The sequence below is a fragment of the Ahaetulla prasina genome, chromosome 7, assembly GCF_028640845.1.
Source record: "Ahaetulla prasina isolate Xishuangbanna chromosome 7, ASM2864084v1, whole genome shotgun sequence".
Classification (NCBI taxonomy): domain Eukaryota; kingdom Metazoa; phylum Chordata; class Lepidosauria; order Squamata; family Colubridae; genus Ahaetulla; species Ahaetulla prasina.
In genome coordinates this window covers 13,119,244-13,144,627 of record NC_080545.1, presented here as the reverse complement: position 1 = coordinate 13,144,627, position 25,384 = coordinate 13,119,244, and the positions used below count along the sequence as shown (strand labels likewise).

The 25,384-nt window shown below is 45.3% G+C and overlaps 1 long non-coding RNA gene across 1 annotated transcript in view; it reads left to right on the top strand.

Annotated features, from left to right (window-relative positions):
- Positions 1 to 21,973, top strand: part of LOC131202101 (uncharacterized) — a 34,239-nt gene extending 12,266 nt beyond the window's left edge. Inside the window, exons 2-3 of the long non-coding RNA XR_009156058.1 lie at positions 13,266 to 15,194; positions 21,469 to 21,973. This is a non-coding gene — a long non-coding RNA (uncharacterized LOC131202101). The remainder of the gene's footprint in view (positions 1 to 13,265; positions 15,195 to 21,468) is intronic.
- Positions 21,974 to 25,384: the final 3,411 nt, after the last annotated feature.

Sequence of the window (25,384 nt, the reverse complement as noted above, 5' to 3'; positions counted from 1 at the left end):
GCTCCATGCCCAGACAGGCTGAAGAGGAGGAAGTATCTCCAGCCCCCAGCTCTGGCTCCATGCCCAGGCAAACGGAGCAACTACACCCCTCCCCCTCCTCCACAGCATGTGAGCCTGAGGGAGGTCAATTGCCAACAGCTGCCGACTGGAGTGACCCTTGCGTCAGAAGACTTGATAGACGGAGGCAACAGAAGGAAGGGAGGGGCAGGCCTGGATAAGTGCTGAGTCATGGAGCCACACCCCATGGCCTATATAAAGGATCTGCTTTCTGGCATTCTCTGAGTCAGGCAAAGTCTAAACATATCTTGCTGAAGTCACTTTCTGGTCTCCTGCCTGCCCTGAGGACTTTGCTAGGACTTTGGCAGAGCTGCAGAGGCACGCCTGATTCGGATTTCCCTGACCCGGCCGTCAGCGGAGGAGTGGGACACGACAGGGAGGTATTCGCTTACTTTCCCTACAGATTCGCAAATGTGAACCAGCCCGTCCACGCATACACCCGGCCTTCCATGCATGCGCTTTGCTTAAAGTGACCAGATTTCAGCGATGGCAAAGCGGGACACCATTGACAGGGGATGGGGAGGGGGGGCTGCGCATGCGTGCTGAGTCTTGCCATCTGCCAGGAGGAGGAGCGGCTGCTGCTTCTCCGCTCTTCCAGGCAGGCTCGGCTCTCCTCTCGGCTCTTCTCTTCCTCTCGGGTGAAGTCAAGTGGCGTCTCTCCTCCCTCTCGCTCCCCCTTTTCCGCCACTCCCCCTTCTCCGCCTCCTCCTCTTGCGTTGCCGCCTCCCATTTTCAGAATGGGAGTGAAACAAAAAAAAAAATCGGGACTTTTTGGAATTGCCACGGGACGCGGGACAAATTATTAAAAAGCGGGACTGTCCCGTCAAAAGCAGGACATCTGGTCACTATAGCTTTGCTGCCACGTGCACCTTCTGCAAATGTGCCCGGCTTAAAAAATGTGCCTAAATAGCACGACTTGGAGCTGGGGCGGGTCACCAGGGATGAAATCTAAAATTTTTCCCTACCTGTTCTGTGGGCATGGCTTAACTGGTGGGCGTGGCTTGGTAGTCAGGTGACCCGGTGGGCGTGCTTGGTGGTCAGGTGACTGAATGGGCATGGCCAATAATAATAAATAATAAACATAATAAAAAAAGTATGTAAAACTTGGGAGTGCACCGGTATACCTTCTTTAAAAATAGAGGCACCGGTCTACTAATTGCCTTTTTTTGGGAGCCATCGGTCTACCTTCTTTAAAAATAGAGGCACCGGTCTACTAATTGCCTTTTTTTGGGAGCCATCGGTCTACCTTCTTTAAAAATAGAGGCACCGGTCTACTAATTGCCTTTTTTTGGGAGCCATCGGTCTACCTTCTTTAAAAATAGAGGCACCGGTTTACTAGCCGCTTACAGTGCTGATCAGCTGTAGTGCAGCCCTTTGAAGAGCCGCGGCAGTCATTTAAGGCTGTTTGCAGCTATATCACCACTGAGAGCTTCAGGGACAGGGAAGAGGAACAGCGAGGCATGGGCGGTGGCGGTGGGGGGGCAGGGATTATTGCTACCGGTTCTCCGAACTACCTGCCCCCATTGCTACTGGATTGCGCAATCTGGTACGAACTAGGAGCATTTCACCCCTGGGGTCCACCCGTGATTTCCGCTACCGATTCGGGTGAACTGGTCCAAACCGGCTGAATTACCACCTCTGCTGTATATCCATAAAAGGAGCCCCCTCCCAGCTTTTCTGACCTCCTGGAGCAAAGGCGAGATATAACCTAACCAATAAAAGCAAACATCCTGGAGCTGTTTGCTTATTAAGTTTTCTCCTCCGATGAAACAGATTTCCTAATTCTAATTCATGCCTGCCAACTTTTTAGAAGAAATTGGGAATGTCAGGCAGCGTTGATACTGAGGCTGCGCCATTTTTTTCTGAAAATGTAGGTCAGGCCAGCAGCGGGAAATATTTTACCAGTGTTTTGAGCAGGTAGGGAAAAGAAAAAGAAAGGGAGAAACTGTCGTGTCCCACTCCTCCGCTGACGGCTGGGTCAGGGAAATCTGAATCAGGCTTGCCTCTGCAGCTCTGCCCAAAGTCCTAGCAAAGTCCTCAGAGCAGGCAGGAGACCAGTAAGTGACTTCAGCAAGATAAGTTCGACTTTTGCCTGACTCAGAGACTGCCAGAAAGTAGATCCTTTATATAGGCCATGGGGTGTGGCTCCATGACTCAGCACTCATTAAGGCCTGCCCCTCCCTTCCTTCTGTTGCCCCCGCCTCTCCAATCTTCTGATGCGAGGGTCACTCCAATCAGCTGTTGTTGGGAGTAAACCCTCCTCAGGCTCACATGCTGTGGAGGAGGGGGAGGGGTCTAGCTGCTCCGTTTGCCTGGGCATGGAGTCAGGGCTGGGGCAGGGAGATGCTCCTTCTTCTGCAGTTTGTGTGGGCATGGAGCCAGGACTGGGGCCGGGAGGCATACATTCCTCAGTGTTCGGGAGCAGGTAAGAAGGCCCCGGCTGCTCTGAGGGCGGGCAAGACACAACAGAAACCATGAACCTACCACCCCGAGGATTGTTTTTTCGATTGGGTTGTCCTCTGCTGAACCGCCCTGTCCTCGTGAAACATCCACAACCCTGAAGCCAAAAATAACTAGAAGACCTCAGAATGGGGTGAGGGAAGTAAGGGAGAATGCACTGTGGCTCCCCTGCTTGCAACCGTCGTTTTCTTGCAGAGCCCAAAACCTGTGTGTTGTGTGTTTTCCACACACAACACACACACACCCTCCAATATTCAGCCAAGAGGGTTGTTTTTTTTTTGGATAGTGTGAGTCACTGGTGAGAGCTACAGCTGGAAAGAAAACAAAGAAAAAAAGAGGGCGGGAGGGAGGGAGGTAGACGCACTGCACAGCGTGAGCCATTGAAGAAAGCCATGGAAATAGACTGGTGCAGAAGACCAGCAGGCTTCGTCGCTGAGTGGAGCAAACACGCAGTCTTTGCTATGGCACAAGGGTGACCCCCTCCCTCCCCCAAAGCATTAGATTAAGTTGGCCCCATGCTGAGAACCGTGAAGGTTTTGTTTCCCCAATAATTCCATTGGGGCAATTGAACAAGTGGCGAAACGCAATTACATCTTGATGATAGAATAGAATAGAATAGAATAGAATAGAATAGAATAGAATAGAATAGAATAGAATAGAATTTTTTATTGGCCAAGTGTGATTGGACACACAAGGAATTTGTCTTGGTGCATACGCTCTCAGAGTACCTAAAAGAAAAGATACGTTCATCAAGGCACAACATTTACAACACAAGATGGTCAGTATATCAATATAAATCATAAGGATTGCCAGCAACAAGTTACAGTCATAAGTGGAAAGAGATTGGTGATGGGAACTATGAAAAAATTAATAGTAGTGCAGATTCAGTAAATAGTTTGACAGTGTTGATGGAATTATTTGTTTAGCAGAGTGATGGCCTTCGTGAAAAAACTGTTCTTGTGTCTAGTTGTTTTGCTGTGCAGTGCTCTATAGCGTCGTTTTGAGGGTAGGAGTTGAAACAGTTTATGTCCAGGATGCGAGGGGTCTGTAAATATTTTCACGGCCCTCTTCTTGATTCGTGCAGTATACAGGTCCTCAATGGAAGGCAGGTTGGTAGCAATTATTTTTTCAGCAGTTCTAATTATCCTCTGAAGTCTGTGTTTTTCTTGTTGGGTTGCAGAACCGAACCAGACAGTTATAGAGGTGCAAATGACAGACTCAATAATTCCTCTTAATTCCACTTGAGGTTCTGGAGAAGGTTTGGCTGAGCCACCAGCAGTGGTGGGTTTCAATTTTTTTTTACTACCGGTTCTGTGGGCGTGGCTTGATGGGTGTGGCAGGGGAAGGATACTGTAAAATCTCCATTCCCTCCCCACTCCAGGGGAAGGATACTGTAAAATCTCCATTCCCTCCCCATATTAGGGGAAGGTTACTGCAAAATCCCCATTTCCTCCCGATCAGCTGGGACTTGGGAGGCAGAGAATAGATGGGGGCAGGGCCTGGCAGAATTTTTACTACTGGTTCTCTGAACTACTCAAAATTTCCGCTACCGGTTCTCCAGAACTGGTCAGAACCTGCTGAAACCAACTTCAGGCCACCAGGCGATTTCAGACTGACTGACCGGAGGGAGCGCTTGGCTCAATGGATACTAATCACAAATAGTTCTCCACTTACGACCATAATTGAGCCCGACAATCGGCCATAAGTCGTGATGGCTATCATGTGGGTCATCACATGACTGAACTCAATTTCACTACCTTGTTTTGCGGTGCTTGTTAAGCAAATAGCGACAGTCCCCCAAAAATACTTCATTTGTTAAGTAAGTATTGCAATTGTTAAGTGAATAACCCAGTAGTTCAAGAAACACAATGCATTTATTTTTTGTACCAGAACTGGAAGTAAATACAGGTTTGCGGCGGGCGGGGGGTGGGGGTGGAAATGTCACAAATTGCGGTCACATGACCACAAGGGCACTTCAGAAAGGCATAAACCGGTTGTCAAGGGCCCAAAATATAATCCTGTGATTGCAAGGTGGGGGAGCATGGACTTTGGAACATGGGAATCAAATTATAAGTAGCTTTCGAAGGGTCCATTGTAACTTCAAACAGTAACTAAGCAACCAGATGTAAGTCAATGATTAGATGTACAATTTAGAATGTCAGTGTACGTACAGCACAAAATTATTTGACTTTTTCATCCAGCGTTGGGTATAAAAAAAACCCGCTGCAGATTGCATCAGGGTGTTTGTGGTACGATAAAGGTTTGGGCCTTGCGTTGATTATTCATATTAAAGTCTGAGATGGTCCTTTTCTCCCCCCACCCAAGTTTTTTATTTTGTTATTTTTAAAAAAAATATCAAATCAATGCATGAACAGTGTGGCCCCTGGGTGTCATACATTCTAATAGAAATAAAATTAATCAGGTTAATCATAATCATTACATTCAATCTGCTTATATATTTCTAATAATAATACACACTTGTATTATAATCTATCATTATTCAATTAGTCCATGTTTTCTTTTGTTATTACTTTCATTTTATGATATAAAAGTGTATACACTAATATTCCCCCTTCTTTTATTTTTTTTAATTTTTAATTTTATTTGCATTTATATCCCGCCCTTCTCCGAAGACTCAGGGCGGCTTACACTATGTCAGGCAATAGTCTTCATCCAATTGTATATTATATACAAAGTCAACTTATTGCCCCCAACAATCTGGGTCCTCATTTTACCTACCTTATAAAGGATGGAAGGCTGAGTCAACCTTGGGCCTGGTGGGACTTGAACCTACAATATTGCAGGCAGTTGCTGTTAATAACAGGCTGCATTAGCCTGATGAGCCACCAGAGGCTATCACTTATTCTAGCTTTTAATCGTATCACCCTTTATTAAGAACCCTAACCCTTTCTTTCCTATCTAACTTCTAATCATGTCACCTACCTACAAAAAGAAAAGGAAAAAAGAAAGGAAAAGAGAGAGAAAAAAAAGCAACTCAGAATAGAATAGAATTTTTTAGAATAGAATTTTTTTATTGGCCAAGTGTGATTGGACACACAAGGAATTTGTCTTGGTGCATATGCTCTCAGTGTACATACAAGAAAAGATACGTTCATCAAGGTACAACATTTACAACACAATTGATGATCAATATATCAATATAAATCATAAGGATTGCCAGCAACAAGTTATAGTCATACAGTCATAAGTGGAAAGAGATTGGTGATGGGAACTATGAAACGATTAATAGTAGTGCAGATTCAGTAAATAGTCTGACAGTGTTGAGGGAATTATTTGTTTAGCAGAAAAAGAAAAAAAGAGAATTCAAATACAAAAAAGAGAATTCATCCATCCATCTCTTGCCCGCTTCAATACTTTAATTGCTATGCTTTAAAAAAAAGATAGGGAAAAGGAAAAGCAAATCAAAACAACAACAACAAAATCATCTATCCATCATCTCTTGCCCGCTTCAATACTTTGATTGCTATGGTTCCTTTCTTGATGCAGCCTTTCATAAGAACATTCCACCCAAGCTTTAAGTTACCTGTCTTTTGGTTTGTAACACAGTCTGAACAGACTGCCATTAAATGTCATTTTAAAAATATATCAAATCAAAGCGTGAACAGTGTGGCACCTGGGTGTCATACATTCTAATACAAATAAAACTAATAAATTTGATCATAATTATTACATTCAGTCAACTTATGTATTTTTAATAATAATACACACTTGTATTATAATCTATCATTATTCAATTAGTCCATGTTTTCTTTTGTTATTACTTTCATTTTATGATATAAAAGTGTATACACTAATATTCCCCCTTCTTTTATTTTTTTTAATTTTTAATTTTATTTGCATTTATATCCCGCCCTTCTCCGAAGACTCAGGGCGGCTTACACTATGTCAGGCAATAGTCTTCATCCAATTGTATATTATATACAAAGTCAACTTATTGCCCCCAACAATCTGGGTCCTCATTTTACCTACCTTATAAAGGATGGAAGGCTGAGTCAACCTTGGGCCTGGTGGGACTTGAACCTACAATATTGCAGGCAGTTGCTGTTAATAACAGGCTGCATTAGCCTGATGAGCCACCAGAGGCTATCACTTATTCTAGCTTTTAATCGTATCACCCTTTATTAAGAACCCTAACCCTTTCTTTCCTATCTAACTTCTAATCATGTCACCTACCTACAAAAAGAAAAGGAAAAAAGAAAGGAAAAGAGAGAGAAAGAGAGAGAGAGAAAAAAAAGCAACTCAGAATAGAATAGAATTTTTTAGAATAGAATTTTTTTATTGGCCAAGTGTGATTGGACACACAAGGAATTTGTCTTGGTGCATATGCTCTCAGTGTACATACAAGAAAAGATACGTTCATCAAGGTACAACATTTACAACACAATTGATGATCAATATATCAATATAAATCATAAGGATTGCCAGCAACAAGTTATAGTCATACAGTCATAAGTGGAAAGAGATTGGTGATGGGAACTATGAAACGATTAATAGTAGTGCAGATTCAGTAAATAGTCTGACAGTGTTGAGGGAATTATTTGTTTAGCAGAAAAAGAAAAAAAGAGAATTCAAATACAAAAAAGAGAATTCATCCATCCATCTCTTGCCCGCTTCAATACTTTAATTGCTATGCTTTAAAAAAAAGATAGGGAAAAGGAAAAGCAAATCAAAACAACAACAACAAAATCATCTATCCATCATCTCTTGCCCGCTTCAATACTTTGATTGCTATGGTTCCTTTCTTGATGCAGCCTTTCATAAGAACATTCCACCCAAGCTTTAAGTTACCTGTCTTTTGGTTTGTAACACAGTCTGAACAGACTGCCATTAAATGTCATTTTAAAAAAGAAATTTCAAGAACTTTTCTGAACTGCCTTGTTAGGAAGTTCCTCCGAAGGCGTCAGGATGTTCTGGCAGGCAACGGTCGACCAACAAAAAAAAATCGGTCAACCAGTAAAAACATTGCATCCTTCTGTCCCCCAAAACTTTCCAACATACATACAGTACTTCAAAAAAAGGGCCGTGGTGGCTCAGGCTGTAAGATAGCCTGTTATTAAAACACAGCAGCCTGCAATTACTGCAGGCTCGAGTCCCACCAGGCCCAAGGTTGACTCAGCCTTCCATCCTTTATAAGGTAGGTAAAATGAGGACCCAGGTTGTTGGGGGCAATAAGTTGACTTTGTATATAAATATACAAATAGGATGAAGACTATTGCTAACATAGTGTAAGCCGCCCTGAGTCTTCGGAGAAGGGTGGGATATAAATGCAAATAATAAAAAAATCCTAGTCCAGTCCATAATCCTCATGCTAAGCACATACAAAGCAGGTTTCAATCACACTATTGTGGTATTTCGGACTATAATCTCCAGACATCCCCTAGATCTGAGTTCTTCTACTGCTTCCCGGTATAATTCTGTTTCCTGTCGATTACCTTCCTTGCCATTCTTTCTGAAAGCTCTAAAAATCAAAAAGGGAAGAAAATAACCGGACTGGCAAATACAGGTATTCCTTGACTTATAACGGTTCATTTAGTGACCACTCAAAGTTACAACAGGATTGTAAAAAAGTGACTTGCGACCAGTGGTGGGATTCAAATAACTTAACAAACGGTTCTCTGCCCTAATAACCAGCTAGGTAGGCGTGGCTTGGTGGTCATGTGACTGTGTGGGCATGGCCAACTCAATGCCACTCATGTTGATGGGCACTTCACCTTAGCTGTTGCAATGTAACAAGGCTTAACCAGAGAGGCAGTTTCTGTAAGCAGGGCAATAAAGATGAGGCTAGAAACACCAGAGTGTTTCCTTCCTGTCTTCCTTACGGGATTAGAATAGAATGAGACTATTGCCTTACACACTGTAAGCCGCCCTGAGTCTTCGGAGAAGGGTGGGATATAAATGTAAATTAAAAAAAAAAAGGAAGCGGATCTCTGTTATGTAGATGTAGTTGATTTACGTCATGCCTGTCTGGAGTCTTTCATGTGACCTGCAGGGCTGATCCCAGGAGGGCCTTCAATCCTGCCAGATGGTCTGTGGTATATGTTACACAACACAACCTTGGGGTTAACCAGAAAACAAACGGCAGCGGCTAAAGCTATTTGCGATAGGGAACATTTTGATCCATCCTCGGTTTATAGAAAAACGTTTCAAAACGTCTTGGAGCTTGTAAGACACCCAAGAAGGATGCTTAAGGTGACAAAGACATCTGATCTGGAACAAATGCCCTTATCTGTTATCAAATGTTGAAACGTGGAACATTGTTGGGGGGGCAACATGCTGACTCTGTGAACCACTTAGAGAGGGCTGTAAAGCACTGTGAAGCAGCATATAAGTAAGTGCTATTGCTAACATAGTTGGAAGCGACCTTGGAGGTCTTCTAGTAGTCCAATCCACTGCTCAAGCAGGAGACCCTGGAGGCTGTCCAGTCCCTTCCTGTTGTGTCTCGTCCACTTTCACCGCAGCCGGGGCCTTCTTATCTGCTTCCGAACGCTGAGGAATGTCCTAGTATGTCTCCCGGCCCCAGCCCTGGCTCCATGCCCAGACAGGCTGAGGAGGAAGAAGTACCTCCAGCCTCCAGCTCTGGCTCCATGCCCAGGCAAACGGAGCAACTACACCCCTCCCCCTCCCCCACAGCATGTGAGCCTGAGGAAGGTCAATTGCCAACAGCTGCAGACTGGAGTGACCCTCGCTTCAGAAGAATTGATAGGCGGTGGCGACAGACGGAAGGGAGGGGCAGGTCTGGATAAGTGCTGAGTCATGGAGCCACACCCCATGGCCTATATAAAGGATCTGCTTTCTGGCATTCTCTGAGTCAGGCAAAGTCTAACATATCTTGCTGAAGTCACTTTCTGGTCTCCTGCCTGCCTTGAGAACTTTGCTAGGACTTTGGCAGAGCTGCAGAGGCACGCCTGATTCGGATTTCCCTGACCCGGCCGTCAGCGGAGGAGTGGGACACGACACTTCCTAAAAGCCACCAGTGATGGAGCACCCACAACTTTTGAACGCAAGCAGTTCCACTGGTTCAGGGGTCTCCAACCTTGGCAACTTTAAGACTTGTGGACTTCACCTCCCAGAATTCCTCAGCCAGCAAAGCTGGCTGAGGAACTCTGGGAGTTGAAGTCCACAAGTCTTAAAGTTGTCAAGGTTGGAGAGCCCTGCACTGGTTGATCGTTCTCACTGTGAGGTATTTTTTTTCCTTAGTTCTGGATTGCTTCTCTTCTTCGTTAGTTTCCATCCATTGCTTCTTGCCCTGCCTTCTGGTGCTTTGGGAAATAAATTGACCGACTCTTTTTTGTGGCAACCCCTCAAATATCTGCTATCATATCACCTCTCATCCATCTTTTTACTAGAGTAAGGTAAAGGTAAAGGTTCCCCTGCAGATGTGTGCTAGTCGTTCCTGACTCTAGGGGGAGGTGCTCATCTCCATTTCTAAGCCGAAGAGCCAGCGCTGTCCGAAGACATCTCCGTGGTCATGTAACCAGCATGACTCAACACCAAAAGTGCACAGAACACTGTGACCTTCCCACCAAAGATGGCCCCTATTTTTTCTACTTGCATTTTTTACCTGCTTTCAAACTGCTAGGTTGGCAGAAGCTGGGACAAGTAACGGGAGCTCACCCTGTTACACGGCAGCACTAGGGATTCGAACCGCTGACACCCTGTTACGCAGCACTAGGGATTTGAACTGCTGAACTGCCGACTTTTTGATTGACAAGCTCAGTGTCTTAGCAACTGAGCTACCATGTACCTTGATGAACGTATCTTTTCTTTTATGTACACTTTTATGTACACTGAGAGCATATGCACCAAGACAAATTCCTTGTGTGTCCAATCACACTTGGCGAATAAATTCTATTCTTTACTAGAGTAGACATACCTGATTCCTGCCATGTTGTCATTTACATCAGGACTCATTGCAGTAAGAACAATGTCAGATTCCTGAAAGGGACAGGAGGCTCCCAAAAGTCAACACAGCTTACTAACCATGTCAGCAAAGCCGTTCTCTTTTTATGCCTGTCACATGCAGCACATGTAAAACAAGGGATGGTTTTCTATTATGTAATTGATCCTACCATCTTGACTTTCTGGAAACCCCTCCCCCCCCATGAATGTTCCTGAACCTCTGATATCCTTCAGAAATTACAGTTGCCAATCGCTGTAATTAGATTACATCCAGGCGTGAAATCCAGCAGGTTCTGACAGGTTCTGGAGAACCAGTAGCGGAAATGTTGAGTAGTTTGGGGAACCGCTAAATGCCACCTCTGGCTGGCCCCAGAGTGAGATGGGAATGGGGATTTTGCAGTATCTTTCCCCTGGAGTGGGGTTGGAATGGAGATTTTGCAGCATCCTTCCCCTGGAGTGGGGTCAGAATGGAGATTTTGCAGCATCCTTCCCCTGGAGTGGGGTCAGAATGGAGATTTTGCAGCATCCTTCCCCTGGAGTGGGGTCGGAATGGAGATTTTGCAGCATCCTTCCCCTGGAGTGGGGAGGGAATGGGGATTTTGCAGTATCCTTCCACTGCCATGCTCACCAAGTCACACCACACCATGCCCACCAAGCCACGCCCAGAGAACCGATAGTAAAAAATTTGAATTTCACCATTGATTGCATCCCATTCAGCTGAAGAAAAAATCCTTTTAAAAGTAAAAAAAACCCCAAAACCTCTGATGATCACGCAGCTCAGCTGGGCATGGGTGGGGGGATGGGCAGGGATTTTTGCTACCAGTTCTCCGAACCACCCGCCACCACCGCTACCGGATCGGGTGATCCGGTCCGAACTGGGAGCATTTCACCCATGCCTCAGCCATAATAGGAATTGCCCCAAGCTCTCTTCATTACATCATCACCCAGCAAGATTCAGCCAGGCCTGGGACTCAAAAGACAACCTATAAAGGTACTCCTGCATGGCCCCATGGGAGTCTGACAACCAATCAGAATACAAGCTCAAATTCAAAGCCCAGCAGAGGATATACATCTCTCACTCTCTCTCCCACCCAGGACCATTAAACCATCTTTCCAAGCAGTCTCCATGTTTCCAGTGTCTTTCTCCCCACTTGGAACTGAACCCAGATGGACATTTCTTCCAACACAGCCTAATCACGTTGGCTTTCGGGACAGCCATACAACAACTCAAGCAGCTCAGGATCATTGTTCAATCTAGCACCGTTCGAGGATCTTTTTCACAAGATCCCCGTTTTAGTGATTTGGCCAGTAAATATTTGTTTTTAATTGTTTTTAAATATTGTTATTTATTATATTTATATTGTATTGGTGTGGGTATTTTAATTTTGGCTGTAAACCGCCCTGAGTCCTCCGGGAGATGATGCGGTATAGAAATGTAATTATAAAGGTGTTGGTTATGACCTTTAAAGCGCTCCATGGCTTAGGACCTGGGTACTTACGGGACCGCCTGCTGCTACCACATGCCTCCCACCGACCCGTACGCTCCCATAGAGAGGGACTTCTCAGGGTGCCGTCCGCCAAACAATGCCGGCTGGCGGCCCCCAGGGGAAGGGCCTTCTCTGTGGGGGCACCCACACTCTGGAATGAGCTTCCCCCGGGTTTACGTCAAATACCCGACCTCCGGACATTTCGTCGCGAACTAAAAACACATCTTTTATCCATGGGGCTGGCTTAAATTAGTTTTAAGGGAAATTTTATTAATTTTAAATGGGGTTTTTAGTATGGAAAATTTTAATTTCAGGCTAATTTAATAAGTTTTTAAATGGTATTTTAATTTGTATATTGTGTTGTTCTTACTTTTGCCTGTACACCGCCCTGAGTCCTTCGGGAGAAGGGCGGTATAAAAATTAAATAAAATAAATAAATAAATAAATAAATAAGTAAATAAATAAAATAAATAAGTAACTATTCTCCCATCCTATCTGGCCATGCTACAGTTATTTATAATGTCTTTCTCTCGCAAAGCTTTTGCCTTTCAACTTCCGTTGCATCTGTGAAGGACTCGGCACTTGTCTCTGCTAAATTTCATATGGTGTGATTCTTTTGCAACCCGAGGTGGGCTGCTGGGGGTTCGGGAGAACCTCTAGCTAAGATTTTGTGCAGTTTGGAGAACCCCCAAATCCCACTCCTGGCTGGACCTGCCCACCCTGCCCCACCCCTCCCAGGAGTCTCCACCCAGCCTGTTTTGAATGCAGGTAAGTGCAGGGTGCGTGTGGAGGCTCGGGAAGGGTGAAAAACGGGTCTACCGGAAGTTTGAGGGCCTCCAGAGCCTGGGGAGGCTATTTTTGCCCTCCCAGAGGCTCGAAGAAAGCCTAGGAAGGGCACAAAGCTCCCCACCCGCCATGGTGCAGGAGGCTGACTAGGCCACGCCCACCCTGGCCACGCCCACCCAGCAAGCAGGCAGAGAACTCCTTGCTAAAAATTTTGAAGCCCACCCAGGGGTGAAATCTACTTTCCTTCCTTACTGGTTCGGAAGTGCAAGCCCCCCCCCGCATCACATGCGCATGTAGACCTTCTGCGCATGCACAAAACCTCCTGCGTATGTGCAGAAAGTAAAAACACATTACGCCCTGGTTAAAACCAGGAAGTAACGACATCTGGGAGGCTGATTAGCTCCCATCGCTACTGGATCACCGAACCAGCGGCGACGATGGTTACCGGATCAGGTGATCTGGTCTGAGCTGGGAGCATTTCACTCCTGAGCCCACCCCTGTTTGTAGCATCTGGACCTGAGATCTGAGAACTATTTCGTTTACCTCTTTCTCCAGGAATTTAAAACCAACGTTGAAGTGTGCAGACTCGGGAGGGGATCCTATGATACTCCACTGCCCTTGAACAATGAACCATTGGTGGCAACTCTGCATATGACTTTCAAGTTGGTTTCAGATCCACGTCGTTGTCATGTCACAACAAGTTAGCTTGCTCAGCAGAACTTGTGGGGTGTTTTGTTGAAACGAAGATAGAGTCTATCTACCCAGAGATTGTTGGATTCACATCCCATCCTTGCTGGGGATTATGGGACTTGAATTTGGAAGAGCACCAGCATGGAGAAGACGGGAGCTGAATATTTTCCTGTTTCAGATACATCTCAGAAATGAATCTTTGCAACAGAAGACACACAACAAGCACCTATATCAAGTGGTGGGATTCAAGTAATTTAACAACCGGTTCTCTGCCCTAATGATTTCTTCCAACAACCAGTTTGCCAAACTGCTCAGAAAGTTAACAACCGGTTCTCCCGAAGTGGTGCGAACTGGCTGAATCCCATCAGCTGCCTATATCTCTTTTGAACTTAATTTCACTTTCTTTCTCTCTCTTCTCTGAAGTTTAGAGTGACATCTAGTGTTTGTAGCACAAAATAATTATCTTTGACCTGTACGCTGAAATGTTAGCTGGAGTTGACTGTAGTGGCCAAAATTGTGAAAACCTTTTGGGAAAAGTATATTTTCAAAAACTAGCTAATAACATCCTTTTTGGGGGGGAGTAGTACCATAAAATTATATATCAATGGAAAGATAATTTAATCTGGGTCCTTGAGTGGCGCAGACTGGTAAGACAGTCTGTTATTAACACAGCTGCCTGCAATTACTGCAGGTTCTAGTCCCACCAGGTCCAAGGTTGACTCAGCCTTCCATCCTTTATAAGGTAGGTAAAATGAGGACCCAGATTGTTGGGGGCAATAAGTTGACTTTGTATATAATATACAAATAGGATGAAGACTATTGCTAACATAGTGTAAGCCGCCCTGAGTCTTCGGAGAAGGGCGGGATATAAATGCAAATAAAAAAATATATATCCTAGTCCAGTTCATAATCCTCATGCTAAGCACATACAATGCAGGTTTCAATCACACTATTGTGGTATTTCTGACTATAATCTGCAGACACCCGCTAGATCTGAGTTCTTCCACTGCTTCCTGGTATAATTCTGTTCTCTGTCGATCACCTTCCTTGCCATTCTTTCTGAAAGCTCTAAAAATCAAAAAGGGAAGAAAATGACCAGACTGGCAACTACAGGTAGTGCTTGACTTACAACAGTTGATTTAGTGACCACTCAAAGTTACAACAGGATTATAAAAAAGTGACTTACAACTGTTTTTCATACTTACGACCGTTGCAGCATAGCAATGTGATCAAAATTCAGAGGCTGACTGAATGCAACTGACTCATATTTATGACGGTTGCAATGTCCCAGGGTAAGGTGATCCCTCGTTTGCGAATTTCTGACAAGCAAATGTCCTCATTGGGGAAGCCAGATTCGCTTAACAACCATGTAACCCACTTAACAACGTTGGTGATTCCCTTACCAATGACGGAAGAAAGAAAGATCGAAGCTCACTTAACAAGTGTTTCACTTAAAAACAGAAATGTTGAGCTCAATTGTGGTTGTAAGTCGAGGACTACCCATAGCCATATGGTTATCTGGGGGAGTTTTTATGGAAGGACGGGAGCCTATCAATTCAAGGGGAGAAGCCTTCAAGGAGGGGAGCCTATCAAGGGGAGAAGAAAAATTCCTGACACGATGGGACTTGAGCAGTGGTGGAACGTTACCGGTTTAACAACCGGTTCTGTGAGCGCGTGCTTTGCATTTTGCGCATGGACGTGTGCTTTGCGCATGCACGCGCCTAAGGTGCTTGCGTGCAGCACTGAAAATGGAGCATTTAGAAGCTCAGCTGCTTACCTTCCAAGTCAGCAATGGTAAGTAGAACAGTGATGGGTGTGGAAATCAGCTGTTCTGCGAGATTGAGATGAGCTACAAAGCAGGAAATAAAGGACAGGAAAGAGCGGGGACAGGTGGGTGGGGCCAACTGATCGTCGACGCTACCAGTTCGCCCGAATCGGTCTGAACCAGCTGAATAACACCTCTGGACTCGAGTGAAATTGGACAGTGAGCACAATTGTCATAGTGTCATTTGATCGCTAGGGGGCTCTTCTGATCCAAGAACACCACTTAGGAAAAAGCCAATTGAAGTGTTTGGCCAGTTTTCCACAAGGAGGACATTAGGAATCCATAAACAATAGAGTGGATTGGCTTCCCTACCTCAACCTCTAGAAGTTCATAGAATCATAGGGCTGGAAGGGACCTGAGAGGTCTTCTAGTCCAACCCCCTGCTTAGGCAGGAAACCTTACATCACTTCAGACAAATGGTTATCCAACTTCTTAAAAACTTCCAGTGTTGGAGCATTCACAACTTCTGGAGGCAACTTGTTCCACTGATTAATTGTTCTCACTGTTAGGAAATTTCTCCTTAGTTCTAAGTTGCTTCTCTCCTTGATTAGTTTCCACCCATTGCTTCTTGTCCTGCCCTCAGGTGCTTTGGAGAACAGCGTGACTCCCTCTTCTTTGTGGCAACCCCTGAGATATTGGAACACTGCTATCATGTCTCCACTAGTTCTTCTTTTTATTAAACTAGACATACCCAGTTCCTGCAACCGTTCTTCATATGTTTTAGCCTCCAGTCCCCGCATCATCTTTGTTGCTCTTCTCTGCACTCTTTCCAGAGTCTCAACATCTTTTTTACATCGCGGCGACCAAAACTGAATGCCGTATTCCAAGTGTGGCCTTACCAAGGCATTATAAAGTGGTATCAACAATTTATCTGTTAGCAACGTAAATATTGGGCTCAATTGTAGTAATAAGTTGAAGATATTATGTCACCCCCAGCCTTCTCCTCATTAGGCTAGCTAGACATATTTAGTTCCCTTAAATATTCATCATATAGTTTAGTCTCCAGACTCCTTATCTTTTTTTGTTTCTCTTCTTTGCACTCTTTCTTTGCATTTTCTCGCCACTGTTTTGCTCCAAACTGCCTTATCTCCCCTCCACCCCCAAATGTCTTTTACCACCAGCCTCCAGATTCAATCCTCTGGATTTGTGGCATAGGTCAGCACAAAATGTAGACCTCACTCTTCTTTATGTTTCTTTGAAACGGCTCAGCAAAAACGATGATCACACGAGGATAAAGAAAGAGAAAGAGACTGCAGGAACGGGGCAGGTTTAGACTTGGAAAAGACAAGGAATGGTGGACTAGATAGCTCTCTTCCAGGACCCAAAGAGATGTCCACTAGAAGGTCAAGGCAAGCCCTGTTTTCTCTCTTTCCAGAATAAAGGAAGGACTAAACCAGGGGTCGGCAACCTTAAACATTCAAAGAGCCATTTGGACCCACAGAAAAGAAAACACCGGGAGCCACAAAACCCTTCCCGTGCCTGACTATTTCTTGAGCGGCCACAAAACTAGCATATATAGTTGAATTAAACATTCTGTTTTCTTCTGAAACTTTTTTTCTTTTCTTGGATTTATCCATGGTTGGCCTACCAGAGGTTGAAAAGCTCAATAAATCACATGCCGGTGGGTGTTACACATTGGTGGTTGTGATGCATATTTTGAGTGACAGGGAGCCGCAGCAGAGGGGTGAAAGAGCCACATGCGGCTCCAGAGCTGTGGGTTGCTGACCCCTGGACTAAACTGATGGTCACTAGTTTCAAAACGATAGCTGAGACCAAATGTGGAGCCTTTCCCCCTTTTTATATGCATGCAATATGTGCAAAACTGGTTAAAAGGTGGCAGGGCTTTGATCGCCTGGTTGTGTCTGTTGCATTGAAGCCAGTGACTGTTAGAATGGGTTCCCCAGCCAGGATGCAGGACAAAGAATCGCGGACTGGAGTCACAGAGCTGCAGAGCTGTGAAGAGATTCCTAACAGCAAAGAACAGACTAGAATAGACTAACAGAGTTGGAAGAGTCCTTGGAGGTCTTCTAGTCCAACCCCCTGCTTAGGCAGGAAACCCTACACTGCTTCAGACAAATGGTTGTTCAACATCTTCTTTGAAACTTCCAGTGTTGGAGCATTTACAACTTCTGGAGGCAAATTGTTCCACTGATTAATTGTTCTCACTGTTAGGAAATTTTTTCTTAGTTCTAAATTGCTTCTCTCCTTGATTAGTTTCCATCTGTTGCTTTTTGTCTTGCCCTCAGGTGCTTTGGAGAATAGCTTGACTCCCTCTTCTTTGTGGCAACCCCTGAGATATTGGAAGACTGCTATCATGTCTCCCCTAGTTCTTCTCTTCATTAAACTAGACATACCCAGCTCCTGCAACTGTTCTTTGTATGTTTTAGCCTCCAGTCCCCGCATCATCTTTGTTGCTCTTCTCCGCACTCTTTCTGCAGAGTTTCTTGCCCATCAACAGTTTGATGACGGGCAGGAGATTCAAAAGAATAGGTTGAGAAGGTCAACCTATTCACCAAAGCACCAGAAGGCAAGACAAGAAAGCAATGGATGGAAATTAATCAAGGAGAGAAACAACCTAGAACTAAGGAGAAATTTCCTAACAGTGAAGACAATTAACCAGTGGAACAGCTTGCCTCCAGACTTTGTGGGCGCTCCATCACTGGAGGCTTTTAAGGAGAGACTGGACAGCCATTTGTCTGGAATGATATACGGTCTCCTGTTTGAGCAGAGAGTTGGACTAGAAGACCTCCGAAGTCCCTTCCAAAGTCCTTGTTCTATTTTGTTACTGCATATGTAGATAGTATGTATGTACATATTGCATATGCATTATGTAGACAGTGGTGATAATCTCATATGCCCAAAGTTTGAAAAGACACATTAATTCACACAATTCAAGAGTGGGTGGTGAAGATGATGGAGTTGGTGAAGATGGTGTAACTGACGGTTTTAATCGGAGAAGACTTTAGCTAATTTTGTTTCTGCTTGGAAACGGCTTCTGGAAATTGGGGGGAAAGAAAACCCCACCAACATTTTGATTTCAGGTGATTTGAATGATTTCATTGTAATAGAAATGCCTTGAAATGTTGTGAAATGTGAAGCAAAAGGTTAACACTTTTATTCCTCCTTCTTCACTTTGTTCTCTTTTTCTCTTAGTTCTTAATTTTATTTTTTTCTGTCTTTTTATCTTAAAATGAAACTTAATACTATATCAGGGGTCTCCAACCTTGGCAACTTTAAGCCTGGTGGCTGGGGCATTCTGGGAGTTGAAGTCCACCAGGCTTAAAGTTGCCAAGGTTGGAGACCCTTGTACTATACTGTATATACTCTCTTTCTACCTACAGTATGAGAGAGAGAGAGAGAGAGAGAGGGAGGGAGGGAGGGAGGGAAGGAGAGGGAGGGAGAGAGGGAGAGGCGGAGAGGGAGGGAGGGAGAGAGAAAGGGAGAGGGAGAGAGGGAGGGACGGAGGGACAGACGGAGAGAGAGAGGCTGGTGTCCTCCATCTTGTGATCAATGATACTGTGACACACATAAAAATGGTGGGGCTTTGATCACATGGGTGTGTGGCTGCCATCTTGAATTCTTTGAACCTCCCCTGCAGGCTCTCATGATGATGGGTCTAATGATACAGAGAGAAGAGGAGCTTATTTCATTGGGCATCTTCATGCAAAAGATGGAAAGGTCTTCCATCTGGAAAGATTTAACTCTTGCTGCTCTAGGTAAGGGGGTTGCCCCTTCCAGCTGTAGGATTTTAGGAAACCCAAGTGTTTTTGCACATTTATTCACCGTCACCAGGTAATATTCACAGCACCTTTGTTTTGGAAACCAAGAGAAGACTTCAACTGAATTCCTTCCAGGGGTGGGCTTCAACATTTTTAGCAAGGGATTCTCTGCCCGGTTGCTGGGTGGGTGTGGCCATGGTGGGTGTGGCCCAGTCGGCCTCCTGCACCACGGTGGTGTGTGTGTGTTTTTGCCCTCCCCGGGCTCCCAAGGCTTTCTTTGAGCCTCCGGGAGGGCGAAAACGCCCTCCCCAGGATCCAGACGCCCTCTGGAGGCTGGCAATGGGCTGAACCTCCGGTAGGCCTGTTTTCCGTCATCCCCGAACCTCTGCACATACCCTGTACTTACCAGCATCCAAAACGGGCCATGTGGGGACTCCTGTGAGGGGCAGGGTAGGCGGGGCCAGCCAGGAGTGGGATTTAGGGGTTCTCTGAACTGCACAGAATCTTAACTAGAGGTTCTCCCGAACCCCTGCGAACCCCCAGCCCACTCCTGGTTCCTTCCCACAAGTTCCACCACAGCACATTAAGATTCAGGGTCAAATGGGTGAAGGAGGGATGTGGTTTTTCTGACATTTAGGGACTGTGTGTCCCATATTTCCCTCCTCAGAAGAGCAGGTGAACCCAGCAGGTAAGAAGGAGAGAATGAGTCCTGCGATCCTTCTCACCAGGCTTATTTTTATCAAAAAACAAAAACATGCCTCAAGGAATTTAAAACCTGCTGTTTTTGTTCGGTTCATACACCACCGCTAGCAAACTGGTTTTTCCTGATTGTATTTTTAAGCCGGGTGAGGAAGGGTGGTGCTGATAGGGACATCAAGCTTGCCCTAAAAGACCCATCTCTGCTCAACTGATGGAGCTGGTCGAGAAACGTAAAGGAGAAGAGGCCCCTGGGTGTGTGCAGAGTCAGGTCAAGAGATAGTAGCCGTGGTGGTGCAGTGGCTAGAATGCAGTATTGCAGGCTAATTCTGCTGACTGCCAGCAGTTAAATTCTCACAAGCGCAAGGTTGACTCAGCCTTCCATCCTTCCAAGGTTGGTAAAATGAGGATCCAGATTGTTGGGGGCGGGAGGGGCAAGATGCTGACTCTGTAAACCGTTTAGAGAGGCCTGCAAAGCACTGTGAAGCGGTATATTTTATCTGTCTGTCTGTCTGTCTGCCTGCCTGCCTGCCTGCCTGCCTGCCTGCCTGCCTGCCTGCCTGCCTATCTATCTATCTATCTATCTATCTATCTATCTATCTATCTATCTATCCATCCATCTATCTATTTATTTGTCAAACATGTACAAGACAACAAGTATAGGTATGAACATAAACATAAACAAAGGAAGTAAATACGAATAAATGGGGATAGTAAGACAGGGATAGTAGGCACGCTGGTGCGCTTATGCACGCCCCCTTTACGGACCTCTTAAGAATGGAGTGAGGTCTGGAAATGGGCCTATGAACTGGTACATACTGTATTTTTTGGAGTATAAGACGTACCTTTTCTCCCCCTAAAAAGGGGTGAAAATTTGGGTGTGTCTTATACACCAAATGTAATCCCACCCACCCACTGGTCCCCACCCTTTGGCATCTGCCTCCCAACAATTTACCTCCTTGCAGCAAGCAGCAGGAAGAAACAGCCCATTTCAGCTTCAGCACAGCCTACTTAGCACAAATTGCTTGTCCCTTGGATCAGCCTCCCGACTCTCAGCTGTTTCAGGCTGCAGAGATTGCCATGGCCTATTGCTGCGCTGGCCTCTGCTGCTTGCTAAAAGGAGGTAAATTGCTGGGAGCAGATTTTTTTTTTCTTTTGCTAATCAAGCTATGCTGAAAATGAAAATGAAAATAAAGCAGGCTGTTTGCTGTTGGCTGAAATGAGGCAAAATTGCTGGGAGGCAGAGGCAGATTTCTTTTTCTTGTTTTCCTCACCATAAAAGGTAGGTGTGTCTTATAGTCCGGTGCGTCTTATACTCTGAAAAATACGGTAAGTCTTAGTGCTATTGCTGTGTCACTTCCGGTCCTACTCTTTGTTAGATTACTTTTTACCTAGTTCCCTCCATTGCAGGGATCCCCAACCTTGGCAACTTTAAGCCTGGGGGACTTCAACTCCCAGAATTCCCCAGCCAGCAAAGCTGGCTGGGGGATTCTGGGAGTTGAAGTCCGCCAGGCTTAAAGTTGTCAAGGTTGGAGACCCCTGCTCCATTATCATATATTTCAGCCTCCAAACTCCTAATCATCTTTCTTACTCTTCTTTGCACTCTTTTTTAAGGTCTCAGCAACGACAGCATACCTTCCTTTTATTCAGAGAAAGCAAAGAAGATTTGTCTTAATGAGGAGAAGACAATGGCTTTTGTCTGGTTTTTCAGACTAAGAATATCCTCCTCAGCAAAAATCCCCATGTTAAAATAAACATTTTAAAAGGTGAAGGGAAAGCACAGCATAGCTCAAGTTAATTTGATGGCTCCTTGTCAATTTCCTTTCAGGCCTAAACCAAGTGCTCAGTTCCAGTCTTAAACTCTGCCTACAGCTAAACTGAACGTTTCAGGTCATTGTGGGACCACCTTAACCTTTTCCGTCTGTCTGTCTGTGGAGATCATTTACTTTCTATCTACCAAGAAAAGGTAGTTTTGGCCACCTAGTGAGAAGGAAGGACTCTCTGGAGAAGACCCTCATGCTGGGAACGATTGAGGGCAAAAGAAGAAGGGAACGGCAGAGAACGAGGTGGCTGGATGGAGTCACTGAAGCAGTCGGCGTGAGCTTAAGGAGGATGGTAGAGGACAGGAAGGCCTGCAGGAACGTTGTCCATGGGGTCGCGATGGATCGGACACGACTTCGCAATGAACAACAACAACCAAGAAAAGATGGGAGTAATCTTGGCGGTTCAATCAATGAAAAAGAACACAATCCAGGATGGCAATCCAGTGCTAATCAAATATCTGATTTTGCTCAATATCCTACACAGGAGATATTACCATTGTATCAGCTTGGCAGAACAGATCTCATAAATATGCTGCTCTCTCTCTCTCTCTCTCTCTCTTTTGGTAGGGCTGACAGTTTCAAGTTGAAATATTAGCTGTTCTGAGTTTTTGTCTGGGTAGGAACCGGTGTATAAATTAAGTAAATCAAATAAATAGATTCATTCTGGAATCTATACCGCATGTTCTTGGAAGGTGAACAAGAGAATGAAAGAACTCTCAGAATAAGTCTTCAGAGTCAACTTCTTATATTTTCCAGGTTTTTCCCCTTAATCTTACCTCACGAGAATATTTAAGGTTCTCGTTCCTCTCCAGCTGTAAAGCACAATGCATAGAGGAGATTTGCTCTAAAAAGCAAGAGGGAGATTCACATAAAGTTCCAGATTTAACAGACAACTCTATGCACATTTATGTTGGTCTATGTTTGAATTCAGTGGACCTTTATGCTATAAAGGTAGTTGTCGTGTCCCACTCCTCCGCTGACGGCCGGGTCAGGGAAATCCGAATCAGGCTTGCCTCTGCAGCTCTGCCCAAAGTCCTAGCAAAGTCCTCAGAGCAGGCAGGAGACCAGAAAGTGACTTCAGCAAGATAAGTTCGACTTTGCCTGACTCAGAGACTGCCAGAAAGCAGATCCTTTATATAGGCCATGGGGTGTGGCTCCATGACTCAGCACTCATTAAGGCCTGCCCCTCCCTTCCTTCTGTTGCCTCCGCCTATCCAGTCTTCTGATGCGAGGGTCACTCCAATCAGCAGCTGTTGGAAATAAACTTTCCTCAGGCTCACATGCTGTGGAGGAGGGGGAGGGGTCTAGCTGCTCCGTTTGCCTGGGCATGGAGCCAGGGCTGGGGCCGGGGGGTGCTCCCTCCTCTGCAGCCTGCTTGGGCATGGAGCCAGGGCTGGGGCCGGGAGGACATTCTTCAGCGTTCGGAAGCAGATAAGCAGACCCCGGCTGCGGTGAGAGCGGGCAAGACACTGTAGAACAGTAGTCCTCAATTTACAACCACAAGTGAGCCCAAAATTTCTGTTGCTAAGCGAGACAGTTGTTAAGCGAATTTTGCCTCCTCTTACAACCTTTCTTGCCACTGTTAAGTCAATCACTGCAGTTGTTCAGTTAGTAACATGGTTGTTAAGTGAATCTGGCTTCCCCATTCACATTGCTTGTTGGAAGATCACCAAAGGGGATCTTTGCAACCGTCATAAATATGAGCCAGTTGCCAAGCATTTGGATTTTGATCACGTGACCATGGGGAATGCTGCAATGGTCGTAAGTGTGATAAACGGCCATCAGTCAGTTTTATTCAGTGCCGTTCAGTGTTGAAATCCAATTTTTTTTACTATCGATTCTGTGGGCATGGCTTGGTGGGTGTGGTGTGGCTTGCTGGTCATGGCAGGGGAAGGATATTGCAAAATCTCCATTCCCACCCCACTCCAGGAGAAGGATACTGCAAAATTCCCATTCCTTCCACACTCCTGGGGGAAGGATACTGCAAAATCTCCATTCCCACCCCACTCTGGGACAAGCCAGAGGTGGTATTTGCCGGTTCTCCCAACCACTCAAAATTTCCGCTACCGATTCACCAGAACCTGTCAGAACCTGCTGGATTTCACCCATCACTGGTCTTCACCATAACAGCTGCATTTGTCACTGTAGGCAATGGTGTGTATTGTGTGTACCGGGGAAGAATAAGAACGTATGTGAGCAGAAAAGCGGGCAAGTGTTCAGGACATTTGGGTTATATGAGGAGTTTGTGTACGTTTGCGTGAAGACATGAAGCCCAGGATTGTGAAACTGACTACAAGCTGACAAAGAAGGATTAACACCATTTTTGTTTGGCTGAAAATATGACATGGAAATCTACCCAAGAAAGCTCTGGTTTCAGTAAGTTGGAAGCCAAGTGGGACAGGAGTTCCAGAAAATGGGGGGGGGGGGGGAAAGAGTGCCCAAAAACCTGGTGGAGCTCCAGCCAGGCAAATGGCAACAACAGCATTTTTGCATTCGGGGCTGGGCTGCAGCTGGGCTGGATGAAGAGGGTGGGAAGAAGACAATGAGGCTTCCAGGGGTGGAACCAGAAGGAGCCAGGCAGGAGAGTCAAGAGGGCAGTTGTGATGGTATTACTGCCATCTTAGTATTTTGGGCTTCTCCCTGTTCCCTTTTTTTAAACACACACACACACACACACACACACAAACACCCACCCACCCACCCACACACATACCAGTGGTGGGTTTCAAATTTTTTTTACTACTAGTTCTGTGGGTGTGGCTTGGCGGGGGTGGCATGGCTTGGTGGGCATTGCTTGGTGGGCATGGCAAGGGAAGGATCAGTGGTGGGATTCAAGTAATTTAACAACCGGTTTTCTGCCCTAATGATTTCTTCCAACAACCAGTTTGCCAAACTGCACAGAAAGTTAACAACCGGTTCTCCCAAAGTGGTGCGAACTGGCTGAATCCCACCACTGGGAAGGATCCTGCAAAATCCCCATTCCCTCCCCAATCCAGGGGACGGTTACTGCAAAATCCCCATTCCCTCCCGATCAGCTGGGACTCGGGAGGCAGGGAATAGATAGGGGCGGGGCCAGTCAGCAGTGGTATTTATCGGTTTTCCAAACTACTCGAAATTTCCACTACCGGTTCTCCAGAACTGGTCAGAACCTGCTGAAACCCACCTCTGACACCCCCCCCCCCAAATCATACAAAATATCTTCAGAATCTGCCATGAAGTCCATCAGGGAATTGCACAGCAGGTGTCCAAGTGAAGTCAGAGACACTGACGGCAAGCTTGTAGTTTTATGTAAATAAACATATTTCACATCTCTGTTTACAGCAAATAAGATAGTCAGGAACAGAGGACCATCATGAGGTAAATCACAAAACATTCAGAGCATACAGAAGAAGAAGAAGAAAAAAAAAGGCTGGAAAATGGGGGAAATCATGCAGAACCTAGTACTCAACTAGGTTCTGCATCAACTACAATTCTGTGTTTTGCACCATTGGTCTGTAGAGATTCTTGGTCATCCAGGTCATGGTTGTCCCAAAGGTGCTTTTTTCACGAGGCAACTGGACTTTCTGGTTTTTTTTTCCTTTGGAAGATGTTTCTCTTCTCATCCTAGAAGCTTCTTCAGCTCTGATAGGAGAACAGGGAATGGAAGGATTTATACTCCTTGCAGGCAGCTGGTCATTTGCATCCTTTTAAAGCAGGGGTCTCCAACCTTGGCAACTCTAAGCCTGGAGGACTTTAATTCCCAGAATTCCCCAGCCAGCTTTCCACAAGTCTTAAAGGTTGGAGACCCCTGTTTCAGAGGGTCGTTGAAGCACCTGGAAGTTTATCCATGTCCTCAGGGAATCATCTATTACAATGTCCTTCCTGTCGAAGACTACTTCAGCTTCAATTGCAACAATACACGAGCACACAATAGATTTAATG